Below are 26094 nucleotides of genomic sequence, written 5' to 3'. Positions count from 1 at the left end.
TTCTTGACAATCTGGTTGTTTTACAACATTTCTTCATGCCTGAGGAAATGGTATGAGAACAGTTTGTTAAACTGTGAGATTACCTTTGACACTTGATGGTAATCAGCTCAAGGATGGGGGATGTGTCCTGTATCTTTTTAAATTTATTCTCCAACACAGCAAACACCTCTATGGAGATGCCCACCAGAGAATCCAATTTCAGCCGCTCCGTGGGGTCCCAGGGCAGAGGCGGTGCAGCCTGCAGGACTTGGACATGGAGGGCTGTCCTGATGCTGGGACAGAGTGAAATGGAGGAGGGGATGTGAAAGAGAGAGGGAAGGACTGGAAGTGATGGGCAAGTTGGAAGAGCTGGTGCTGAAGACGCATTATATCTGCTAGACATACTGGGAGGGTTGGATCGCTGTGGGCAATCCCCATGTTCTCTGGGGTGGCACAACAGCAGGCTTCCAGACTGGTATGTGATGAGAAAGAAACATACTAAGAAGGGCGCACACTAATGCCAGGAAGAGGGCTCAGGTGGTTGAAACCCCACTGAAAACTAGCACACAGGTCATGAGGTTGAGAGCTCAGAGGCAGAAACCAAGCTGACGACCGATATCTTTTTAGGGCAAAGACTGGCTTAGCAGGGATTTCAGGAGGCTATGACCTCATCTACATGCAAAAACTGGTCTGAAAATTTCAATAAGCATCAAGCTAAAGTGTTTGATGAAATTTGGCCATGGTTTTCACGTGTGTGTGTGTGTGTGTGTGTGTAGATGGAGCCTAAGAAAAGAAGACTTTAGATGATGCTGACTTCCTGTAGCCACACACCGAAGAGCCTTATGAAAGGGTCTGTTAACTCCAAAGGCAAAACCTGGGTGTAGGACAGCTCTGATTTCCAAGATTCTTTTAACTGTTCCCCAAATAGCATTCATATTTATTATACTCTATGCTTTTATTTTGGGTGCCCAAAATATAGCTCTTTTCTATCACAACACCACTGTCATGTTTTCTTTGAATACAAATAGGATATTTCCCCTCACCTTTTCTTACCTTCCCTCTCCACTTTGCCTTCCCTCATTGCCTCCTGAGACTGCACTTTGCGAGGTCAGTCCCAGAATCAAATTCAGAGTAAAGCTTTGTAGAGGAGTGTGGGGCCCAGAGATGTAACAATTCTTTTGTTTCTAGCTATGCGTTTTTCATCGCAATAATAAGAACCCTTACAGTTGTAAAAATTAAAATTCTTTTGAGAAATGTTCATGTGTAGTAGAACAAGTCAGGAGATGTCAAATGGTTGTTGCTAAGAATAGAATGTTTTCAGTTCCAAATATTATTTTCAAGGCAAATATGTACATATGATACCTGCAAGTTTTGAATTGCAAATATTGACTCAGTAGATGGATGAACCCAGGTTGAACAAGCTCTGTGTTATTTTTTCCCTCAAGGGTTGGGCCTATTATAACTCCTCAGCTGATAAATTTTCTGGAATGCGATAATTTCCACAATATTTAACCTCCATGAAAAATGCTAATCAGATTTTTTATTCCCCAGAGACCCCCTTTGAAAATTCATTTCATGGCCCTGGGTGGTGTGGCTCCATTCATTGGGTGTCATCTTGTGCAGGGAAAGGTTGCTGGCTTGATTCCTGATCAAGGCACATGTCCAGGTGCTGGCTCAATTGTGCAGGAGGCAGCTGTTCGATGTTATGCTCTCACATCAATGTTTCTCTCTCTCTCCCTCCCTCTCCCTTTCTCTCTGTCTCTAAAAATCAATAAACTATTATTAAAAAAAGAAAAGAAAATTCATGTTATGGTTGAAGCTAAATACCTGGTCTCACCCATCTCTTCTTCAGCAACCCCTGCTGCTGACTTACATCAGGTACGAGAGGATTTGCTGAGAGTTTCCACGTTGATTTTTTAGTATATACTCTCATTTTGAGACTTTAGTGTTAGCCATTTGATTTTTAGTGTTCTCATTTCGAGACTGGTGAAAAATGACGGAATTTCAAAATGCTTTCAGGATTAGTTCTGGAGATAAACATGTGCACAAAATCCTAAACTGTGAAGCAGTTTACTTACATAAAGTCATAAACTCGAAGGCACTATACACAGTTAGCTGCTCTTAACTATAAACCAACCAAAGCAAGGGACGCCTTGTTGAATCATTCATATAAACTAGGACTGTCAGGGAGTGCAGTGATTTAGCAATGCCTGAAGTTTCCATCTTTAAAGTGAAGAGCGGGCAAATAAATTATTAGGCAACCCACCTAGGACAGCATCATTTTCATAAAAACCCATACAGTCATCTTCAGCACAGTTGATTATATCAGAGGCATTTTAAAATATGTACTTTTAATCTATGATGTATCTGTGGCTACTGGCCCTAGGTGTGGATGCAGGCTACCAAGTTTCCTGAGACTCACTGGAAATTTCCGGTCCCTGATGAGCTTGTCCACCCAGGCTCCACTGGTTTTGGGCACTGTTGCCCCGTGGCCCCTCATCCCTGTCAGGGGAGTGTTGTTGTTGAAGAAGGGTGTTACCTGAGGCCTCGATTTCCCTGGATATCAGAGTTCTGGGGCCTCATGTTGCAGGATGTTATCTCCACTTTCTTTTTTTTTTGCCTCCAGGCAAAGCAAAAATAAAGGAGGATCTTGGATCCAAACACGTAGTGCAAGTCTATTTGAATTAATTATTTTTAATCAAATCTTACAGAGGCAGGCATAGCTCTGCACTAGAAAGTTCACACCTGCCTTCTGTAGAAAGCAGTGAAGGTGATATTAGCCCTGCTAATACCCCAAAATAAGGAGACCCAAAGAGGGCAGGAAACGTGCCCAAATTCTAACTGCAATTCTTCTCCTTAATTTTGATATTTAGCTCTGATGATCACTGGGAAGGTTTCACAGAGCTTGCAATTCCTGGAAATATTTTTTAAAACCCAATTCTAGAATATTATTTTTGGAGTAAGCTGAAGCTCTAGAAAATGTTGAGGTTAAAGAGAGGAATCAGGTTTTTTTGGAAATGTCTCACCTATGTGACAGCTGCATGTTGCCCCCTTCTGGAGCTTTTGATAATTGCACATTAAATTTTTTTTTTTTTTACCAAATTAAGATTTATAAGCATTAGCTTTTCTCAGGGCAGCATGTTACTGAACATAAAAAAACATGATAATCAATCAAGTGTTACTGAAATATTGCCAAATTTAAAGAACATGTGATTATAGGTAAGTCTACAGAAACTTCGTATGAATTTCTAACTACATGTCATAGCCCTTTTCACCCACATCTTCAGGACTAATCATTTTGTACACATTTTTTAATAATGTATCTAACAAAATGAGGTGGTGGTCTCATTTTTTTCTCCACTTGGGAGAGAGCACTGTGGCTTCTTTTAAGTCTCATATTTGTGAAAGGCTTGGAAATGTGGTTAAACTTTTTCTAAGCGGGTTTGAATTCCAGTTCTGCCCTTGTGGGCTGCATAACCTCAGGCAGGACTGTAAGTTTCCTGGAGCCCACGCATCTTCCTTTGTTATCAGAGGGCGTCAGTGTCATTTCTGGAGCATTGAAATAATTCCTGGTGCGGAGCCTGTGTGCAAAGGGAAAAGCAGCAGTTGGTGATTGTGATAGGCCTGGTGACCCTGGTCTCACTCTCCTGAGTTATTGCACGAGGAGACGGTCCTACAGGAGCTCCCAGGTCACCTCAAGTTCTGACATCCCCGGTCCTACGGATGCAGGACAAAGGGGAAGGAGGAAGCACCACGAACAGTGTTTTCATCTCCTCCCACCGGGAAGGCCTTTCCTTCCCCACCACACCTGGGTGGAGCAGGCATTCCAGTTAATCTTCCACGTCAACCAAATAGAAATCAGTCAGGAGGTTTTAGCTAGAAATAAAGGATAACAGTTAATTCAAGGGTCTTAGGCTTTGCAAGCTGGAAATACAACTAGGCAATACCCAGCGTGTTCTGAAGAAGAAAAAAAAGCTAAGAGTTTTTTTTTTTAATTTTATTGAGAGAGAGAGAGATTAAACCTGCAACCTTGGCACATCGGGATAATGCTCTAACTGAGCTGAGCGTTCTTTTTGTAAAAGTACATTCTTGAGAAGAATCAGTCCTGCCTTCTTAGCTTCTGGATTGGTGTGCGATGATAATTTTCCAGATGTCTGATGTCTGGCTATGTGAGATAGATGGTAGATAGATAGATAGATATCGACATAGACACAGATAGGTATAGGGATATATCCAGTCATTACTGGAAAGTCTAAAAGTTTAAGTTCCCAGACTAGTTAAAGCAAGAGTAGCATCATTGCCGCAGAATACCTGGTTTTAGTATTTTAGCAGCTTGACTACATGGCTCCATTTTGCTTCTTCACTCTTTCTTCAGCTGGTAGAGGCTCCTGGTGTGGGCCCCAGTTTCTGAGCACTTTGGGGAGTTAGATGCAACGGGGGCCACTTCAGATGCTAGGCCCCTGCAGGGGTGCACGGCCAGTCTGCCCTAGGACCACACTTCCAAGGTGCTGATTGGGAAAAGACTCAGCAGAGAAGTGGGAGCAGGTAGGCGATGACAGGGGCTGTAGGAGGCTGGAATACGGGGCCCTGACCAGTGCCTAAGAAATGGACTGGAAGAAGGCACACTGACTGAGGGACTGATGGCAGGAAATCCTGCCTTCTTGTCCCACTAAGGACGGGAGAGAGCGGGGACACAAGTGGACAATGACAAAGGGTTGGTCGGTGTGAAGGAGATGGGCAGCGGTAGGTACTGGGCGGCAATGAGGAAAGCTGGGATTCTGTCCTCGCACAAGGAGGCCCTACCCTATCCTTCCTCATGGCTACATTCCAAAGGAATGGCTCTCAGGTCCTCGAGACAGACCTCCTGAGCTGTAGGAGATATATTTCCTGTAACAGCTGGCAGGGAGGGAGGAAGGGTTCATAGCTGTAAACCCTTTTTAGTCAATGCTCTGAGAAAGGGAGGTCGAGGCCTATCTTCAGGTGTTGGCTAGAAAAGCAGTAATTTTCCTGGCAGGCGAGCTTTCTCAGGCAGACTTAAATGTATATATATTTATATTTCAGAGAGAAAGGGAGAGGGAGAGAGAGATAGAAACATCAATGATGAGAAAGACTCATTGATCAACTGCACACCCCACACTGGGGATTGAGCCCACAACCTGGTCATGTGCCCTGACCAGGAATAGAATCTCAACCTCCTCCAAGTTCATAGGGTGACGCTCAACCACTGAGCCACGCTGGCTGGGCTCAGGCAGACATCATTATGGGAGCTGTGTCGTCCTGGGGACAGCCTTATGCTGCTAAAGCCAGGCTGGAGTTGGGTGTCTCAGTGCTGAGGTTCGGGGAGCTCTGCAGTTCTCATGGGGCCTCTTCTGACCAGCTGCTCATGGGTCTCGACCTGTCATCTCTGATGGCGTTTGGAAACTGGAGCATTAATGGTTCATTCCTCACTCCACAAAGATTAGCTGGGAGTCTCCTGTGTGCTGGACATAGCTGGCGAATCAGCTAGGAACTGTTTGCATTGTTCACTAGTTGCTTTATTTGTATCAGTCTTTCCTTAACTAAATAGATAATTTACTTCTTGGAGACGAGAGACAACATGTGATTCTCTGTCTTCCACCAGTTGGTAGCTTAGTAGAGCCCACTGAATATTCAGCTAAATTTTTTCAATGCAATTGAACAATACGGAGTAAAGAAAGTAAAGGAAAAACACTTTGGAACAGAATTTGATTAATTTGGAAGTTAAGTGGAGAAAAAAAAACAAGGGGAACATTGAAATGATAAAATATTATTTTACTGGCCTTTTGACAGGAAGAAAGAACTAAAATATATCCTACAACCTCCTATGTTTCTGAAATATTTGTTTGTCAGGGTGGGATAGGATTCTCCCACGTTTCTGAAATATTCTAAAAATATTTGCTATTCGCTTCTTAAAATGTGTCAGGGCCCAGGGCAGGCCACCCCAATGTACCCCACAATGGCATATTTTTTTTAAAAAAAATTAAAATTTTAAAAATACAACAGCTTTTATTTAATTAAGTTATTTTTAAATCCTCACTGAGGATATTTTTCCATTGATTTTTAGAGAGAGTGGAAGGGAAGAGGGAGAGACAGAGAAACACTGATGTGAGAGAGACATATCAATTGGTTGCCTCCTGCACGAGCCCCGACCAGGGCCAGGAGCCTGCAACTGAGGTCTGAGACCTTGACCAGAATTGAACCCGGGCCCCTTCAGTCCGCAGGCTGCTGCTCTATCCACTGAGCCAAACCAGCTGGCACCACAATGGCATATTGATTATTTAAAATTAAAATCTCCTGGGAAGCCACAGGAGCAGCTCTGTGACTTTCTTCCATCTCTCTAACTGTGGGAAGCAGCCCTCCGTGCCACAGGTTCCGCCCTGCTCCTGAGGCCCAGAGACAACCCAGGTCACAAGAGTCACAGAATCAGAGCTAGCTGGTGCAAACAAACCTGTAGCACAGGGGTGGGCAAACTTTTTGACTCGAGGGCCACAATGGGTTCTTAAACTGGACCGGAGGGCCGGAACAAAAGCATGGATGGAGTGTTTGTGTGAACTAATATAAATTCAAAGTAAACATCATTACATAAAAGGGTACGGTCTTTTTTGTTTAGTTTTATTCATTTCAAATGGCTGGATCCGGCCCGCGGGCCGTAGTTTGCCCACGGCTGCCAGTGTAGCACCTTCACTAATTCACTGCCCAAGCCCAGAGCTTGCTTAGATGACTTTCAAATGAGCACTAACTTTCTTTGCCCTCTCAATTTCTCACATATTTATGTATATTTTTTGTCTAAAAAGTATTAAAAAGGTACCTAACTTGATCATTTCCTTGAACCTTAATTCATGATCTGAGCATCATATCTTGATCCTCCCATGTGCATGTGTTAAATGGGTTTTTCTCCTGTTGAACTAGTATTGTGTCCATTTTATTATTTTATTACTACAGGCCCGGTGCACGAATTTGTGCACTGGTGGGGTCCAGCTGGCCCGCCACGATAGGGGTTGATGGGGGTGGGGCCAGCAGGGGGAGGCGCCGTGGGTGGTTGCGGGGGGGGGGGGGGGGCAATCGGGCCGGATCAGGCTGGTTGGCCGCTGCAGTGTGCATCATAGTGACCAGTCGTTCCAGTTGTTCCGGTTGTTCTGCCATTCGGTCGCTGGGCTTTTATATATATAGATCAGTCCAACCATAAAAACTAAAGAAAGGTGGGGGCAGGATTTCTGGCTCCCCAACAAACACAAGGAAGGAAGGAGTTTCTGAGATACATCCTATAGGTGACATTAAAACCACATGTTTGTGTGTGTGTGTGTGTGTGTGAGAGAGAGAGAGAGAAAGATTTAACATTGCTGAAATAGTAAAAATATCCACTAATATAACACTTATATAAACCCTAAGAATAGGCACAAAGAAGTTTATTTCTTCTAGATGCTGGGAATATTTTAGATCTTGCCAGCTCTGTGGCAGATGGAGGGGGTGATTTCTGGACAACAGGTCCCCCTGGAGGGAGGCCAGGCTGCACTTGGCTGAGTCGTAATGTTTTCATCTGAGGTGTTGGCATGAAGGCTTCCACCACTGTTCCTCCTCTCTCCCCCGTTATTTTTAAGGGAAGACCATGGTTGGATAAGGGTCGGGGCTGGCACAGAACTGAAAGACAGGGCTGCTTGCCTGCATGTCATCTACCAGCCTTTCCCCTATAACATCCCCAACACATTGCATATTTCAGTGATTCTCAGCTGAGTGATTTTGCCTCCTAGGGAACATTTAGCAGTGTCTGGAGACAATTTTGATTGTCAAAATTTAGACATTTGCTACTGGCATCTAGTGGGTAGAGGTCAGGGATGCTGTTAAAATAAACGTCTTACAATGCAGAGGACAGTCCCCCACCACAAAGAATCATCCAGCTCCAAATGTCAAGAGTGCCAAACAAGGCTGAGAAATTCCAGTCTACATTTCTGTGGGTCAACTAACACCTTACTATGCAAAGTGTGGTCCCCAGAAGACATCAGCATCACCTGGAAGCTTGTGAGTAATGCAGACTCTCGGGATGCACTCCAGACACCCTGGGTTCGAATCTGCATTTTCATAAGATCCCCAGGTGATTGTTATGTATGCTCAGTGTTGAGAGGCATAACTAATGTTTTCTGAGACGCACAAAAGGCAAGGCAGGGTGATAAATGCTTCCAGTAGCCAAGTCTAGAAGGTCCCGGCCCTGCCTAGGTAATGTCTTTAAATTCACAAAAACTCACTTCTCTATTTTTGTTGTTCATTTTCACTGAAGTACCTTTCACTCACTTCGTTGCTCCCCTTTCTTCCCTCCCCCCTTCTCTTCTAGTTTCTTTGCTTCCTCAAAGCTGTATCCATTGGTCTTCATCTCACACATGTGCATTGCTCTTTCTAGGTCTTTCATTTTGAGCCACTCTAGATAGAAAAACAAAGGAAATGAAACAGAAAACAAACCCCCCTACAAACCAGACACTTATCTCTTTAATGAAAGGAAATGGCTCTAGAGGGAAAAGTGGTAGGATCTGGAATGCCAGCCATACTTTCTGAAACCTGATATAGTGTAATTAAATCCAACCTCTGCACCTAGCCTTCCGTGTTGAGAAATTAAAAAGGAGCAATAAAGCTTACCCAGCAGTAATTCAATCACAAGCCAGTCCAATCAGTCTCTTTGATACACCTTTTGTCAACATAGCTTTGGGGTTTGAACAGGCCATCTAACACTCTGGAAATAGACCATATTGACTGATCAGCAACATTTCTGCTGAACCTAGGTATCACTTGGGTTGCGGGAAACGAGTTAAGTGGGCTCGCGTGAATTGCGCGTACTCCGCGGGAGCCGTCTTAACTCGGTTCATATAGATTTGCGGTGGAGTGCGGAAAACGTGTAAACTCGGGCCGATTGTAACTGCGTATTACCAAATATTTGTTTCAAAGATACCTACCTGCGTATGCGAACCGTTTCATACCCATTTCAATCGAACCCATACTTCAAAAGATATAGGCATTTTAAACTAACTCTGATTTTGCGCGGGAAACCTAAATAATTGCCCGCGCCATCTTATATTTTGGCGGGAAATTCACCCGACACCGGAGTGGTATAATAGCAGAACTAATGAGAAAAAAAAGTTAGTCTGTCCACTATGTAGTGTACCATAACATTATGGAGTCTTTTAGATCTTATTTAGAAATTCTCTCTTGAGCTAAAATGCTAAGCCATTAAAGCAAACTTTAGTTCAACTGGAACAACATTCACTAAACACTTACTGCTTTTATTCTTTGGATAGGAATTATGGAAGATTAAAAAATATTAAGATACAATCCTTGCCAGTTTATAATCTGGTATTTGGGGTGGTGGTGGTAGAGTACATAAGCATATGCAGAAATTTGTTTATGGTAAATATATTAATATGCATATCAACAAAGAGCAGTGGGAGTTTATAGAGAAGTATTCATGTTTCTTCATTATAGAAAAGTAGGTTTGAAATTTTACAAAAAGGGACTGAATAAACTACAGTTACCATAAAACTGTGGTTTTCTCAGTGACATTTTATACCCTGTTAACAATTACATTAAATTTCTGGGAAGTTTAACTAAGGAGCTTACGTAGACCTGATATTCTCAGTTTATTACTCCTATTTACTCTTGTTTTCACAAGAATTCCTTCATAGCTATATTTTTCAATATATCTCATCACTTCTTCATAACTTTTCCTTTTTTTCACCTTAAAACTATAGTAGTACCAAAGCAAAGACTTATTCTTTTTGATTGTAGATCTAAGTCAGACATGAAAGACAGTGGCCAGGTAGCTTAGTTGGTTAGAGCATCATCCCATAAGTCAAGGTTGCAGGTTCGATCCCCTGTCAGTGCACATAGAAGAATTGACCAATGAATGCATAAATAAGTGAAAAACAAATTGATGTTTCTCTCTCTCTCTCTCTTTCTCTCTCTCTCAATCCCTTCCTCTCTCTAAAATCAATCAATAAATAAAAAGATTAAAAAAACAACACCCTGATATTGGGAAACAACAAATTTTATTGATAACCTTGAAACAACAAAAACACCTTTAAAAAAAGACAGTGAAATTATTATGCAAATATTGAAGACCTGCTAAAAACAATACATTATGGGAATTTTATCAATTTAGTTAAATAAAATTTATCTTGCTTAGGGATGACTTTAAAGAATGATGCCTGTAATGAGTGTGTGTGTGTGTGTGTGTGGGTTAATGGGGGGGGGGGGGGGGGGTATAAGGACACATTTGCAATACCTTAACTAATAAAGAATTTAAAAAAATAAAAAATAAAAATGTAAACACTAAAAAAAAATAATAATGCCTGTAATAGTCACCAAGCAAATATCTTCACCTGGCATCTACAGTCATGTGCCATATAACAATGTTTTGGTCAACTTTTACAATGGTGGTTCCATAAGATTAAATAGAGCTGAACATTTCCTATCGCCTAATGACATCATAGCTGTCGTAATGTCAGAGGGCAACACATTACTGTTTTGGGTCATCTCAGTCTCTTCACAGCAAGGCTATCCAGCTAGAAATGCCTGGGTCCCGTGTGAGCTTCCTACAGACAGCGCTCCTTTCTGAACCAATGTTATAACTGGACCTACACTGGTAGAGAGAGAGAGAGAGAGAGAGAGAGAGAGAGAGAGAGAGAAAGATTGCCCAGAATGTTGAATGTACGCAGAAAGAGCCAGGGGGCTTTGGCTAGAAATAAATGATAAAGATTTATTCAAGGGTCTTAGAGTTTGCAAACTGGAAAGCAAGGCAAAAACCCAGACATGTTCCCAAGAAAGAAAAGTTAAGAGTTCTTGTTGTAAAAGTCACATCCTTAAGTATAATCAGTTCTGAATTCGTAGTCTTAGGATTGGCTCAGGACGATTACCAGCCAGATGCCAGGTGGTCTGGATGCTGGATACCAGGTGGTGTGGAGGATGAGTGCCAGGAGTCTGGTCGCATCCTGAGTCCCTCAGTGGGTAATCAGAGGGTCATCTGCAGTTTAATGCATGTCTAGGCATCACCACAGGACTGGAAAGTTGAAAGTTTGAGTTCCTAGGCTAGTTAAGACAAAAAAAGTCGTTTTCTCATGACTCAGCTTTCATAACATTAATAAGTCAGTAGCCCCTTAGTTAAAGTGACTCCATTCCAAATTCTATTTAAATTTGTATGTTCTCTATATTCACGCTTTTCCTGGAGGGTTTATAGGGTTCACTTTTCATTGGTGAATTTAAACATAACTGTGGGAATTTAAAGCACAGGAAGAATAAACAACTAGTAGCCCAACTGATCAAATATCTCAATCAGCCAGATCTCTAAGATAAAGGAACTCAGGGAGGGAGGCAGCCTGGCTCCTTTTGCCCTGTACCTGTTAGTAGTGGACACCTAGACAATCAAAGATTATGTCAGGCATTTGCATTACAAAAAGAAAAGCCAGATTTCAGGGCTTATATTACAACTAAAGGCCTGATGCATGAAATTCGTGTGGGGGCGGGGGTCCCTCAGCCCAGCCTGCGCCCTCTCACAATCCAGGACCCCTTGCTCAGTGCGCATTATAGCAACCAGTCATTCTGGTCATTCAGCCATAATGGTCGCTGGGCTTTTATTATATATACTAGAGGCCCAGTGCACAAAAATTTGTGCACTCGCGGGGGAGGGGAGGTCCCTCAGCCCGGCCTGTGCCCTCTCGCAGTCTGAGACCCCTCGGGAGATAACGACCTGCTGGCTTAGGCCTGCTCCCAGGTGGCAGAGGGCAGGCCCAATCCCTAGGTGCAGCCCCTGGTCGGGCTCAGAGCAGGGCTAATTGGGGAGTTTGGGCGCCACCCCCTGACATGCACAGAGCAGGGCAGATTGGGAGGTTGTGATGCCACCCCTAGTCACGCTCAGGATAGGGCTGATTGGGGGGTTGGGGCACCGCCCCCTGACACACTCAAGGCAGGGTCAATGGGGAGGTTGCGGCGCCACCCCCTGTCACGCACAGAGCAGGGCCGATCAGGGGGTTGGGGAGCTCCCCCCTGTCACACACAGAGTAGGGCTGATAGGGGAGTTGGAGCACCGCCCCCTGTCACACACAGAGCAGGGCCGATCAGGGCGTTGGGGAGCTCCCCCATATCAGGCACAGAGCAGGGCTGATCAGGGGGTTGGGGTGCCTTCCCCTGTCACGAACAGAGCAGGGCGGATAGGGAGGTTGTGGCCCCGCCCCCTGTCACACACAGAGCCACAGGACGATCAGGGGGTTTGGGTGCTGCCCCCTGTCACGCTGATCCCGGTGCCGGGAGGCATATTACCCTTTTATTATATAGGATAGAGGCCTGGTGCACAGGTGGGGGCTGGCTGGTTTGCCCTGAAGGGTGTCCTGGATCAGGGTGGGGGTCCCCACTGGGGTGCCTGGCCAGCCTGGATGAGGGAATGATGGCTGTTTGCAGCTTGTCACACCCCCTTCAGGGTGGGGGTCCCCACTCAGGTGCCTGGCCAGTCTGGGTGAGGGGCCGAGGGCCGGTTTCAGGCTGGCGCGTGACTAAAGCTCCCAACCGCTCCTTTTTTTCTTTTTTTTCTTTTTATTCTGGGCCAGCTTTAGCTCTGAGGCTTGGCTCCAGCTCTTAGGCCTTGGCTGCTAAAAGCAGGTATCTGGTTTGTTTGGGTTCTATAATCGAAACACTGTTTCAACTCCAGCTCTGAGATCCCGGCTGGCTGAAAGCAGGTTTCTGGGGTTTTGTTTAGCTTCTATATTTGTAACAATGTTTCAAACTGCAAGCTCAGAGGCCGGCAGCGGCAGGCGGGGAACGTTGAAGTCCTCTGTTACTGAAGCAAGCAAGCCTCATGTTTGCTTCAAGCTTCCTGGCTGCCGGCAGCCATCCTGGCTGGCAGTTAATTTGCATATCGCCCTGATTAGCCAATGGGAAGGGTAGCGGTGTGACACCAATTTGCATGTTTCTCTTTTATTAGATAGCATTACTCCTGTCCTTGTGGTGATGCTGGTGTAAACAATTCTACTGTAAAAATATAGCATGTACAATGACAGTAGTGGGCCAGGCTGTCTAAGTGCATGTAAGTGCACTCTATGACATTTGCATGATGATGAAATTGCCTAGCGACACATTTCTCAGCATGTATCCCGTCATTAAGCAGCACATGAACATACTGGAAATTTTAATAACAGAGCTCTAGAAATGATCTCTAACTTTTCCTGAGATCTAATCAATATTCCAAAAGACATGCTATTTGGAAATGACAATGAGAAAGTCTTTTCATTCGTTCCCCATGACTTTGCAAATGACTGTTTGTGCCAAAATTACATCAGTATTTGGACTGAATTTCTAAAGAAACCCAAATGAAATTGAGTCATACTATAGCTTTATTCAATGAGGCAACCACATGGGGAGGTTAATTTTCGAAAGAAGCCAGATAGAAGTGAATTTCCATGATACGTTTCATAGGGCAGCGCTCACCTTGCGAAGCTGGTAGGTGTGTCATTCGATAAGGTGTTGAAGATCATTAAAGTAATCATGGATGTGTGTTCACCACCATACGAAACAAGTCCACTTCATTAGTAAGGCTGGCCTTTAATTTCCCCAGCACACTTTTATTTGTCCCAAAATCCATGAGCCACTCCGAATCGCATCCTGTGTTTATCTTCACAGGTGGCTTTCCTGGAGCCTCCAGCCCTCACTGTTGGCTGCTTTGGTCCAACATCAAAGCTGGGAGAACTGGTGCGGTGGGTTTGTTTTGTTTTTTAAATGAGATCAAGAAAAGGTCTCTTTGGAATGCTGCTGGCTTACTGGCAAATTAGGAAGCCTGTGAAGAAACCCTTGAAAGGTGTTCAGAAATGCTGCTTCCGAGAAAATGGATGTAAAGGAATCACTTTTGGGGAAATATTGACAGATAGCTTCTTGTTTTGTTCTATGATCATTTCTCCCTCCTCCAGTCTCTGACCTTCAGGTTTGAACCATGCTGACAAAAGCTGCAGGGAAGGGGAGGGTGGGTCCTATCTGGGCACCGTTTGTACTAAGTGCATCACCCATATTCTGCCAGGTACATCCTGGTCAGAACAGAGGAGAGAGGGGGGAGCCCATCCTTCTAGGAAGAAGGAGGTGACAGAGGCAGAGGGAGCACCTGGGGAGACAAGGTGTCCGAGTGACTCCGTCTAGCCCAAGTGCTGAGTGTGGAGGCATTTCAGGTGGGGTGAGGGCCGAGGTGAAAGAAAGGACATCTCATGGAATGATTCTTTTCATGGGCAACTGCAGGTGTGGGCAAAAGTAGGTGGAGTGAGAGCCTGAGTCCTCAGACTACCCTTTTCTGTAAGTTTCCATGAATGGTATAGTGTACTACCTAGATAGCTAAAGCCATGGATGGGTGAACTTAATGGGGCAGGGGAGCTATTTTTTAAAAATATATTTTATTGATTTTTTTTACAGAGAGGAAGGGAGAGGGACAGAGAGTTAGAAACATCGATGGGAGAGAAACATCGATCAGCTGCCTCCTGCACACTCCCTACTGGGGATGTGCCCGCAACCAAGGTACATGCCCTTGACTGGAATCGAACCTGGGACCCTTCAGTACGCAGGCCGACGCTCTATCCACTGAGCCAAACTGGTTAGGACAAGGGGTAGGGGAGCTATTAATGTGGTTAGGACAAAGTGACGCTCTAAGCAAGGGTAGGGTGGCCTGCCTGCCTTGGCTGGAGACAGAGTGGAAGTTGAAGATCAGACCTCACCAGGCCTGACAGTTCCTCAGCGCCAGACCTGACCATGGATGCCAGGCAGGGGATCCAGTGACTAGGAATAGGAGACGGAAGGCGGAGAAGGTGTATGTCAGCCCCAACACCACGCACCGAGCTGCCACCTTGAAGAAGAGCAGGGGAAATGGAGAAAGTTTAAAATGCCCAGCCTTCTCCCCAGGAAGCCCAAGTTACCCAAAGACTCTATTTACTTAATGGAGTTTACCAATTGGATTCTATTTGTATTTGTCTTTCTTAGTGGAATAGGGGCCCACAAGGAATAGCAGAGACTATAGAGCATCAGTAAGCAGAGGGGTTTCTGCAGCAGCTGTCATCAACTCGGGGTTCCTCCCCGCTGAAAGGTCCAGGTGGCTGTGGAATGTGCTGCTCTTCCAACATCACAGCTGAGGAAGCAGGCTGCTATAGAGTGTCGCTTTTCAGTTAGACATGGTACTAGCTTTAACACAGAAAAAGCTCCTACAAGGCACATTCCCCAGCAAAATACAGAATAAACAGCCGTGGGGAATAGTGACTTACTTTCCTTAATCAAATGCTCCCACCTCCCGGCATCTGGGCCACGTGGATCCCATCCCCTTTGGCTACTGAAGGGCTTGGCTTTGGAAAGTCCCATCGCTTCCCGGCAGCCTCCAGGTTTCCCTGGCTACTGCTGAGAGCATGCACTCGTGCTGTCATCCCTCCCATCTTTTGGAAATCATCTCTCGGCCTCATATCATTCTGCAGCTCTTCCTTCCTTTCTGGGTCCCCTTTCTATCAACAGTCCTTACAATGACTGCTCTGCCTCCTGGCTCCTGTTTCACACGTTGTCTCTGCCACCCTCTCTGACCAGGCTTCTGGCCCCAGCACCCCGGGAGCACTGCTCTCGTCAAGGCCATCGTGACCTGCCCTGCTAACACCCAGGGTCGGTTCTGGCCCTCAGCTTGTGATAATGGATCACTTTCTGCTCCTGCAAACAGTTGCTTCCAAACACCTTATTCTTGGGTTTCCTCTTACCTCACTGGACCCTCTTCCTCAGCCTCCTTTGCTGGTGTCTCCTCATTGCCCTGACTTCTAGACAGATGTCACAGGGGTTGGTTTTCAGACCTCTTTTCTTCTTCTCTCTCTCTGCACTCCTTCTCTTTATGATCTCAATCCACCTCGGAGGCCTCTCAAATTCACGTTTCTAACTCAGACCTCTTCCTTGAATGCCAGTCTCCCGTACACAACTACCTACTCAATAGCTCAGAGGCATGTCAAATTCTTTCCACTGCTGTGTCACCCTGGTCCATCCTTTCTCGCCTAATTTATTTCAGTGGCTTCCTAACTAGTCTTCCTGTTTCTACCCTTGTGCCTCTACAGTCCTTTCTAGAAAGAGTAGGCAGAGTGATTCTTTTTATGCACATAGATCATATCTTGCCTATGCTTAAAACCTCAGCTTTTCTGCATCTCAGACTAAAAGCCCAAGTCCTGATGCTGGCTGTCGGGGCTCCCCGCCCCTGACCGCCTCACTTCTCTCTACACACACTGGCTTCCTTGCTGCTTCTCACCAGGCAGATCCATTCCTGCCCCAGGACCCTTGCACTTGATGTTTCCTCTCTGTGCGGCATGATCTGTTTTCAGAACTCCCTAAGCTCTCTGCTCAGATTGGCTGTGCATGAAGCCTGCACTGGCCACCTCCTTACCCCCAGTGCCCTCTCTCCCTCCCAGCTTCATTTTCCTCTCAGCACCTACAGCCTCCTAGTGTGTATATATGCCATGCATGCTCCAATATCCTCCCTGCCCCTCCCCTCTAGCGTGTAAGCTCCTGGAGGTGAGGGGTTCCTGTTTTCTTCCTGACTGTTTGCAGGCCCCAGAAGAATGCCCTGCACATGTGGGTAATCAGTACATATTTACTGAATGAAAAAACAAAAACAAAAACAGATGCTTTCTCTTGTAGGACATGATCAGCCGAGGGGATGAAATATTTGGAGTCAAGAATGAATCTGGTTGTCTTTTAAGATGCTTTCTAGGAGTCAACTGTCTTCCTCAGTGTCCACTAATGGTTTATGAAGTTCCAGCTTATAAGTCACACTCTAAACACCATTCTATAAGTAATAGTAATTTCAGTAAATCTATGCAGTAAGGAATGCTAATAAGGTCATAGTTTCCATCTAATTATTGAAATACCATTTGTACATTTTCTTGTGTTGAAAAAAATAAAATAGAAAAAAAATTAGTCATTTTTTATATAGCAAGGTGTTAGGTACATAATGAAATATTTGTAACTCTCCTCTTTGTAGGTGTTTTTAAGAAAAATACTTTCTAGGGAACATGAATTGAGCTGCCTGCCTGCTGTAGAAGCTCGTGATAGATGAGTTAATGTTGCCCTCTAGTGGAAAAGATGAGACGTGCAGTGCTGGAACCTGATATTCATAGGACTCCATTCCTTCAGTCCAGGAGTACCTAGGGATTGATGTTTCCAATTTATCATCTGCTTTTTATAGTGTTGAGTTAAAAATTATAATTTAATATTTAAAATCGGAATAATATAAAATATTTAAATAATTAATGTACCAAAAAACAGACATGACCAATCAACTTTAAAAAAGTGTTCAGCCCTGGCCCGTGTGGGTCAGTGGTCAGAGCCTCAGCCCATGCATCAAAGGGTCTTGGGTTCGATTCCAGGTCAAGGCCATGTGCTGGAGGCAACCAGTTGAAGTGTCTCTCTCACTTCTCTCTCCCCATTTCTTCCACTCTTTGTGAAAAGCAATGAAAAAAAAAATCCTCTAGTGAGGATTAACACACAAAAAGATTCACATTTCATAAACAATGAAAAATGTAAATTAAGAAAAGAGTGGTATTGTTTTCATCTATGAAATTAGTAAAACTTGAAAATAAAGTGAAGGTGTGAGCAAAAGAGGCATTGACGTTGGTAGGAACAGAAGTTGGTACTGGTTCTCAGCCTGGGGTCCTTTTTGTGTGTATTTGTCTACTTTTCCTGAGGAGAGATGACAGTTCCCTCAGATTTTCAAAGGGGCCCAGGTCCCCAAATGTTAAGAACAAATGTCCAAATTACTTCCCGGGGGCAATTTGACAATGTGTGCATGCAGTCACACCGTGTGCCTTTCAGAGTTGTTTTGAATGCTTACCTACAAACCACCTCAATCTGCAACAACAGCAAAGTTTCAGATAAATTACATTCCAGTCCTAGGATGGGGTCACTGTGGTTATCAACCATCGCATTGTAGAATTAATGATTTTTTTCACTTGTAAATTTTATTAGCAAAGGACCTAGTAAGGGAGGCTGGGTAAGGAAACAGAATTCCTAAGCCTGATTTTTAGTTAGTCTTTTTTTTTTTAAGACTGCAAGTCACCAACTTCTCTAAAACAATGGCACCATTGAAAGCCATGGGTAAGTATGTCCATTTTCCTACCAGATATTGTGTTTTCTGCAGGAACTTGCCTCTGGGTCATCAGCAGAGGCGGGGACAAGGAGGGGGCACATTTTGGTGTTGTTGAAACACTGCACTGCTTACCAAGATAAAATTCCTACCAAAGAGGAATCTGACTCTGAAACACCATAAATGCAGCAAATAAAACAGGGCAGGATCGTCAAGACACAAGATAAAGAGGAAAAAAAGCCAGGTGCAGGCCAGTCCGCAGAAGCAGCATTTTTTGGTGTGAGTTCCTTGCATTCATGTTTTTAATTGCGGGGCCTAAAGACCCTGCAGCATCGGCCGCCTCCAGGCAGGGGAACGGGTGTCTGGGAGGCACAGAGGGAGGCCTCCTTTGTTTTTACTGCAAACCTTTTGTGCATCCTGTGCTCCCCCATTAAAAACAAAAACCAAAATCTCTGCGTGTGGATCGCTTCTTCAAATAATAGAAACAGAAAACCACAATAAAAATATTTTGCCATGACAAAAGCACTTGCAGGCTTCAGAGTCTGGCTCCCTCCTTTTAAAATTTTTTAAAAAATTATTTTCGTGGGCCCATGTATTCTTTTTTTGTTTGTTAATTGGTTTCAGAGAGGGAGGGAGACAGAGAAACAACAATGATGAGAGAGAATCATTGTTCAGCTGCCTCCTGCATGCCCCACACTGGGGATCGAGCCCACAACCTGGGCATGTGCCCTGATCAGGAATCAAACTGCGACCTCCTGGTTCATAGGTTGAGGCTCAACCACTGAGCCACACTGGCTGGGCTTAGCCCCCTTGTTTTGAGCAACATCAGCATGGTCGCCCATTCAGCTGACGCCCATCCTGGGGCTTTTGGACAAGCTGCGCCACGAGTCTTATTTCCCACTGCAGGGTTCCTGAAACCCCTTCTTGCCAATGAAGTGATCGTTAGCTGAACTATTAATTGCAATAGAAGAAAGTGAACAATACATGTAAGACATCAATTGTGATGTTTCTACTTTAAAAAAATCAGACGAAAGATCTGTTCTAAAGGAAGGTCCGATCCTTTCTCTGAGTGGCCATAGTGTTATATGTTCAGGCTCCAGGGCAAATTGGTTGCTATGTACTAGTAAAAAGGCTGATGGCCAGAGTTATAATTAGATCCTGCCTGTTTCCTTTGGAGTCCATAGTCCAGAAAGCTCACAGAAATGATGAGAGGCTCACAACCTTCTGTGAGAGAATGAACCGTGACCTTCTCCCCCCGCCCGCCATATGTGAAGCCCTGCCCCCACCTCAGAATGTGACCTTATTTGGAAAAAAGGTCCTTGCAGACATAATTAGTTACATCTGGAGCAGGGTGGGTTTTAATCCAATATTACTAGTGTCCTTATAAAAAGGAAATTTGGACACAGGAAGAACGCCATGTGACAATAAGGGCAGAGGTTGGGCTGATGGTCTGCAGACCCAGGAACACCCATGATGGCCAGCAAAGCCCCTGAAGCCAGGCAGAGGCATGCGCTATATTCCCCTTCACAGCCTTGGAAGGAAATAACCCTGCGGACCTCTGATCCTGGACTCCTAGCCTCCAGAATTGTGACCATGAAGTTCTCTGGTCCCAGCCACTTGTTTGTGGAACTTCGTTACAGCAGCCCCAGCAAACGAAATATACCTTCCAATCCAAATGGGATCAAGCAGCGGAATCGACCTGGAAAAGAGAAGGCAAAATCACCTCCTCTTTTAAAAAATTTATAATTTCTTTAATGGGGAAAGAAGACAATGTGCCATTGGCAAACACGGGAGAGTCTGGCTTCCACAGCATCCGGGGTTTAACAGGTGTGACCGAGTGAGCAGCGAGGACACGTGCCAGCCCTGGTGCTGGGCGCTCTGCGTAGGTGACCTGTGATCCCAATAACGCACACTGTTGACATCGTTCTCTCGTTTTTACAGACACCAACACCGAGGCTCAGAGGAGTAAGTGATGATCCAGAGGCAGTGCAGGTGTTAAGTCATGTTCAGGATTCAGGTCCAGGCTGTTTGGCAGACATTGCCAGATTCGGAATTGCTAGAATTTAAGTTCACTGATGGTCATTTCAAGACAATTATTTCAATACCTGTTTAAGTTTGCAGGATTTACTCATCGTTTTAGATAAAATGCGGAGTGGCAAAGATGGCGGTGGGGACAGGTTGAATTGCTATCTAGTCTCAACCAAGGGGTTACTGATTGCATGTATGTCTCTCTCTCTCTCTCTCTGTGTGTGTTGTAGATGGTGATCGGCTGAGTTTGGCATAACAGGGAGAAGTGCACCTAATAAAACTGACATTTTCTATGAAAGGAAAGAATATGGCTAAATTTCTTTAATCTATTTTTCATTGTTTTAAGGACGAAGAGCAGGCTCTACTCTAGGACAACCTTGGTGACATCTGGTGATTCTGTAACCTGACATCATTTTATCAGATCAAGTGCACTTTCCTGGGTAAGAAATACCATTTTCTATTCACTTGTTGTATAGAATCTTTGGGTTATATGAAATGTTTATGACAGCAATCAAGTAGAAATTCTACAGGTTCTACAAAATTCTTACAGGATGTTAGCATTTATAATTTAATCGAATCCATACATGACATTTGACATGGGAGAAAATGATGTACAGTGATCACACTGAATGTTTTGAGGAATAGAAGAAATTCTCCATCTGACCCCCTCCACAAGCTAAGAGAGCTTGCTTTTCTTCTTTTAACACCCACTATATTTTAAGGTAGAATTTCACTTAAATGCCAAACATTGTTATTTTATTTTTATTTTTTTAAAAATATATTTCATTGATTTTTTACAGAGAGGAAGGGAGAGGGATAGAGAGTTAGAAACATTGATGACAGAGAAACATCGATCAGCTGCCTCCTGCACACTCCCTACTGGGGATGTGCCCGCAACCAAGCCCTTGACCAGAATCGAACCTGGGACCCTTGAGTCTGCAGGCTGATGCTCTATCCACTGAGCCAAACCGGTTAGGGCCAAACATTGTTATTTTAAATATGAAATGAAATCTCATTTGCTTTCACCTGCAGTGATACTTTCTGATTTAACTTTGTAATCTGTTGGCACCTTTCCCATATTTATGGGTAGTCAGTAAGGTGAGGGGGAAGAAAAAAAGACGCATAGATACTTCATTTACAATTTTGTCACTTGGACCTAAATTAAAGTCTAGCAAAGCTGTGGCATGTTAACACCCCATAAACAGTGGCATGTTTATTCACACCCTTCGCTCACATATTTTGAGAGATTTGTAATTTCGTCCCCAAATGACTTCTAACCATTACGTTTCCTTTATTTCTGTTACACAGCAGCGCATGTGAATAAGCAGGGGAAGCGTTACAGCTCCCTCCAGGGAGCAGAGAGTTCCTTTAAATCACCTTTACAGCAGCACTTACAGCCCTGCTTTCTTCAGGGGCCTGACTTCCAATTTACTAATACAGGTTCTCTGATGAGCTGTCTGGGGGCCTATAACCCTGTTCCTATTTTCGGTGCTGCCCGACTGGTTATTGGCCTTGCAGCGCAACAAGGCGTTTGAAGCAAACCTCTCCTGTCCGACCAGGCTCTCTTTAAATGAAAGCTCTGATATGGGCCCAGGTGCAGAGGGCCGGGCTTCACCAGGTTCCCAGCCTGCCGAACCCTCCACGCGGCCGCCACTGTCCACAGTGAGACCGATGGAGTGGAAAATAATAGCAATCTTCAAGAGGAGGATTCATGCATTGTTGGTTTTAGAGAACCAAGCATTTAAAAACAATTTACCACCACAAACGGGATGCCATTTTAGAGAAACATGAATAGAACAGAAGTAGTGTTTCTAAGGATTTAACTGGCTGGCTCCAGCAAGGGCAGTGTTTTGGGTTTAGCCACCTGCCTGTGTTTTAGAAACACCACTGCAGCCACACTGTGCCGGAAAACGAAGAAACCGAGAGAAAACCAGCATCAGGGTCCTGTTCTCTTTAGATGTCATCATTCATTGCCTAAATCCCAGTTTCCTTTACTAAAACGGGTTATTGTTATTGAATTGTGTATTTCAATAAAGTGAAAACTGGGGTAAAGATGATTACATGAACTCTGTGAAATATTTCTTCATTTCCTCCTGCGGATGGTAGAGGCTGTGCCCAGCAGCTTTGCTCATGAACACAGGTTTTCAGTAAACTAACTCGGAGAACCCTTCTGGACCAAAGTGTGTGCGTCCAGTATCTTTTCAATGAGAAGCTCCAGTTTCTACAGCAGAGATGGCACCATAGAGTTACCAATGAAACACTTACCATCTCAGTTTTGTTTTCTGTTGACAGGGGTTATCACATCATTAATTCCCAAGTTTACTCCACAAGAATAGAGTAGAGTGCATTCAGGAATTATTTTTTATAGAATTTTTAGTGATTTTTCCAAGAAGATAGATAACTAAGCCACATGGGTCCCTCCCCTCAAGCATGCTGCCTATTCTTTCAAATACAAATGAATTAAGTACCTTTCAAAAGGAGTTTGGGAAGGATTGTAGTAAGCATGCCTTCCCCTCCTCCCATTTGTGGCTTCTTAGAACATTGTGACAATGGTGTTTTACCGCGGTTCCAACTTGTCCCTGGGAGCCCAGAGTCCACACCTTTCACTGGGGGATCATGAGTGTCCTGGGATGCTGAAGAGGAAGGTGCAATAAGGGGTTTTTCAGATATGGACTGAGCAGTCTCAGGGCACCTTTGCATCAGTCTTTCCAGGGGTCTATTTAAAAAAAATATTTTTATTGATTTCAGAGAGGAATGGAAAGGGAGAGAGAGAGAAAAAAAAAAACATTAACGTTGAGAGAGAATCATTGATTGGCTGCCTCCTGTACATCCCACACTGGGGATCGAGCATGCAACCTGGCCATGTTCCTTGATCGGGAATCGAACCATGACCTTCTGGTTCATAGATCAAAATTCAGTCACTGAGCCACGCTGGCTGGGTGCAGAGGGCTGCTTTCTAGGTCAAGACCAGAAGGACCACAACTCTTACTGGTGAGACCTTGAATTAGAACAGCGTTTCTCAACCTGTGGGTCACGACACCTTTGGGGGTTGAACGACCCTTTGACAGGGGCTGCCTAAGACCATCAGAAAACACATATATAATTACATATTGTTTTTGTGATTAATCAGTATGCTTTAATTATGTTCAATTTGTAACAATGAAATTGGGGGTCACCACAACATGAGGAACTGTATTAAAGGGTCAAGACATTAGGAAGGTTGAGAACCACTGAATTAGAAGATGGGTAGTCATTTATCGACAGGACTGAAGCTCATCCTCTTCTAAGAGTTTGGGAGGTGAGTGCATAACCATGCCTTTGGTTGAGGTAGAAGATAGTTAACACCATAAAACCCTTTCTTGGGACATTGTGAGGGGAGACAGGAGAAGAACCCAGGAGGTGAGAAGTCTTCCCACAGGAAGATATTTTTAATGAAGGGGCTTGAAGAAGCATCTACATCATCTAGATCCTCTGTTGTGCCCCCTTTCAGAAAAGTCTCTGAACATTCGTGGGCTGCCTGTGAGCCAGCCCTGGGCCATTGACTTGCTAAGGGGGAAGGGAGGCCTGTCTATCCAACCCTCCCAGCCTTTCTAGGGGATCGTGTCAGAGTTTTGTGGGGGAATTACAAGAACCAGGGAGGGCCCGTCCCAAGGCCACTGCTTAGAGCAGAACAGCCTGGCTTCCTGTCAGTGCTGATTCTGGTAATACCTCCTTCCCCTCCGGTCTCCTCAGGCCTTCCAACGATGTTGCAGCCTAATTTCCTGCATTCATTTCTTCTGTTTTAAGTAAAAGTGCTTTCTACTTTTCTGACTGAACCCTTGACCAATATGTCTATTTCAAGCTCTTCAGGGCAGCTCAGTGGACAAGAGAGCTACCAAGCCCAGAAGGCCTCAGTAAGCTTTTTTGAAATGAAGATGGGTGGGCGTGAGGAGAAGATTTAACCAGACTTATCTCCCCAGTGTTAGGAGAAACTGCTGGGACACACAGAATGTTGTGGATTTGCTCCAAAGAACCAGGGCCATATCTATAATAATAAAAGCAGATTAGACCAGACATCCTTCTGGACGACCTTCTGGACGAAGCTGGGGCTGAGAGGGCCAAGCCCCTTGCACGAATCCGTGCACCGGGCCACTAGTTAATTAGATAAAAGAAGCAGCATGGATGAGAAGCATCAGAACATAGCTGAAAGCCTTTCAGGAAAAAGCACCCGCTAGTAAAATGTGGGCCAATGGTCAATCCTTAACTGTCCTCCCCTCTTGTATTCTTTTTAATCCTCACCCACGGATATTTCCCATTGATTTATAGAGAAAGTGAAAGGGAAGAGGAAGAGACAGACAGAGAGGTGCATGCCCTTGACTGGAGTCAAACCCCGGACCCTTCAGTCCACGGGCTGGTGCTCTATCCACTGAGCTAAACTGGTTAGGGCTCCCCTCCTCTCTTTATAGAGGATGAGTATGAGGAATGGGAGCACCCAGGTGCATGGGGAACGGGGCATGTCTGCTGTTCTATGAGCTGTTCGGAAACCTGAGGGGGCAGGAGGAGCAGTGCCTGGGCCACGACAGAAAGTTCCCCTCACTCGGTCAGCCAGGCAGAGACTGGAGGGGAGGCCATGCTTCATACCTGAGACACTTATATGGGTCAATGGTGAGATACACAGGCATCTCAAAAAATGTGTAGGCACTTGGAATGATGATAGAGTCAGTGTTTATTAACATACAGTTCATTTTCAAAATGCAAAAGAACCTACAGAAATGAATCAATACCTGCTTGCAAACTGATGATCATTCTGGTCCAGGCACTGCTGACAACACGAAGCAATGGAATCACAAACATCAAGCATCATTTCGTTCAGTATTTGTGTGCCCTCAATTCATCTACTGTTGCTGGTTTGGTACCAAAATGTTATCTTTTATGTATCCCCATAAAAAAAGTCTAGTGGCACTTCAGGAACATTTTCTTTGTTCAAAGCTTCGTCTGGTTTCAGCCATTATTTTAAATCAGTTAAACCTGAAAAGGAGTGAAAATTAAGTGAGTTACCCGCGGTTAAAGTGTGCATACATTTTGGGGGACACCCTATATATTTAATTTGCTTTCTCTTTTATCACCAACACAAACGCTGGCGTGCTTTCCATGTGCCAATGAGACCCAAAATCCAATAAAGCTAGGCAACGCTTTGTGTGTGACCATCCTGAAACGCACTGGGAGATCTCAGGAAAAAGTCTTGATGTGAAAAGATTAGGATTTTATAAATACTTGGAGTTGACCCAAAACAAAAACCTTGCATCCTCCTAGGATGCTAACTGCACCAGAAAAGGAAAGAAGCCACATGCTTCCAGAGAGGTCCCGACGAGGCCACGGGCCCTGGGGATGGTCAGGCTGGGGGCAGCTGGGAGCAGGGGAAGGTGATTGAGGCAGCGTCTTTCCTAGATGATGTGACTCGCTCACTGTGTAACTGCTGACATTTCACTTGATATCCCACAGCTGAGCGTGGAGCTGCCTCCATGGATTGTTTAACAAGACTAAAAATGTTCTTTACTTTTCTTTTCTTTTTTTTTAGTGCAGCCAACTCCTGCTTTTTGTCTGTTAGGTGCACATTGATGCCATCAAAGTCCCATTTCTCTTTTGGAAATTGGAAAGGTTGTCAACAGCTTCAAAAGAGTGCAGTGTTTCGGAGCCAAACAAAGCTTTGCCTGCAAGAGAAATCGCGGTACCCCGTGTACAGATGGGTCCCTGGATGCCTGGCCCTGCGCTTGGCTTTCCTGCAGGGTGACATGTCGGCGTGACTCACTGCTTCTGACATGGACATGTGTTGGCATCAGAATCCTGTCAGAAATCCCGAGAGAGTTTGTGCTTACTGCTTGGAAAGGTGTCAGATCCCTAGCTAGCATCTTTTCAGGAGGTTTTGTCAAGAAATGGGAGCCAGACATGAAGTTCTCTATGATATCATTTATTGGTTTCTCAAGAGTGAA

General features: G+C 44.6%; 1 long non-coding RNA gene across 1 annotated transcript in view; it reads left to right on the top strand.

The window, feature by feature from the left end:
- The window catches only part of LOC139004131 (uncharacterized), a 75559-nt gene extending 55010 nt beyond the window's left edge, over positions 1 to 20549 (top strand). Inside the window, exon 3 of the long non-coding RNA XR_011470337.1 lies at positions 20472 to 20549. This is a non-coding gene — a long non-coding RNA (uncharacterized lncRNA). The remainder of the gene's footprint in view (positions 1 to 20471) is intronic.
- The last annotated feature ends 5545 nt before the right edge of the window (positions 20550 to 26094 follow it).

Source organism: Myotis yumanensis, unplaced genomic scaffold (genome assembly GCF_028538775.1).
Source record: "Myotis yumanensis isolate MYYU_CA2020_CCGP unplaced genomic scaffold, mMyoYum1.0.hap1 SCAF_2, whole genome shotgun sequence".
NCBI classification, from domain to species: Eukaryota; Metazoa; Chordata; class Mammalia; order Chiroptera; family Vespertilionidae; genus Myotis; species Myotis yumanensis.
This window is presented reverse-complemented; position numbering and strand designations above follow the sequence as displayed.